This window comes from Trichomycterus rosablanca, chromosome 2 (assembly GCF_030014385.1).
Source record: "Trichomycterus rosablanca isolate fTriRos1 chromosome 2, fTriRos1.hap1, whole genome shotgun sequence".
NCBI lineage: Eukaryota > Metazoa > Chordata > Actinopteri > Siluriformes > Trichomycteridae > Trichomycterus > Trichomycterus rosablanca.
In genome coordinates, this window is record NC_085989.1 from 42,493,134 (window position 1) to 42,494,421 (window position 1,288).

The window sequence follows — 1,288 nt, forward strand, 5'->3', positions numbered from 1 at the left end:
TAACTGTATGTCTTTGGACTGTGGAAGGAAACCAGAGCTCATGGAGCTTGCAAACGTGCAAACTCCACACAGATAGAACCCAGACTGCTCCACCTGGGAATCGAACTTGCTGTGAGGCCACAGTGCTACCCACCAAGCCACTGTGCCACCCCCATCGGTCATAGTAATATTTTAAACTGGGTGGTATTTAAAATGCTTAGAAACTGCCACACTAAATGTATGTAAATTTCACCACGTCACACATTCCATTTTCACTTTCCTAAGCTTGTCTTCTTCTACTTGTGATTTTTACAGTACAGCTATTTTTAAGAAGAGTAGCACCCTTTTAAAGTCGCCGTTTTTTTGTCATCATGCAAGAATTTATTTTAATTATTCTCCTGAAGTTTGGGACACTGATCACATTTAACGATCTTTCTTGAGTAAAGTAGACTCAGGTTTTGGGTGCTTTTTTATTGGGCAGGGCACCACACACCACCTATTAATTCGAAAACCTAACATTTACAAATTATTCCAGATGTTCACATATTATTTCTAGTCTGAACAGTGACTAATCATAGAATGTGTTTAGTGAAAAATACAATTAATAGTGTTTTATTATTTTGACTGTTTCTATGACTATGATTGTGAGACTAGACCACATTTTAACAGCAATCTAAGCTGCACCATTTTACTTTTTGTTAACTAAATTAAAGGTTGCATGAATCAGATACAATATTACATTTTAGTTGGTACTTCTGGGGTTGTCAATACTGTTGTGAATACTTACGTAAAATAGACATTTAAAATGTACCACAGAGCAGGTATTATTTTAGATTAGTGGATCATTCTCAGCACTGCAGTGACACTGACATGGTGGTGGTGTGTTAGTGTGTGTTGTGCTGGTATGAGTGGATCAGACACAGCAGCGCTGCTGGAGTTTTTAAATACCGTGTCCACTCACTGTCCACTCTATTAGCCACTCCTACCTAGTTGGTCCACCTTGTAGATGTAAAGTCAGAGACGATCACTCATGCTGTCTGAGTTGGTCATCTTCTAGACCTCCATCAGTGGTCACAGGACGCTGCCCATGGGGCGCGGTTGGCTGGATGTTTTTTTGGTTGGTGGACACCAACCAAAAAACCACCAACCACTGCTGGTTAGTCCAGCAATGACAGTGAGGTGACCATTGAAGAACAGCCTGAAAGAGGGCTAACAAAGCATGCAGAGAAACAGATGGACTACAGTCAGTAATTGTAGAACTACAAAGTGCTCCTATATGGTAAATGGAGCTGATAAAATGGACAGTGAG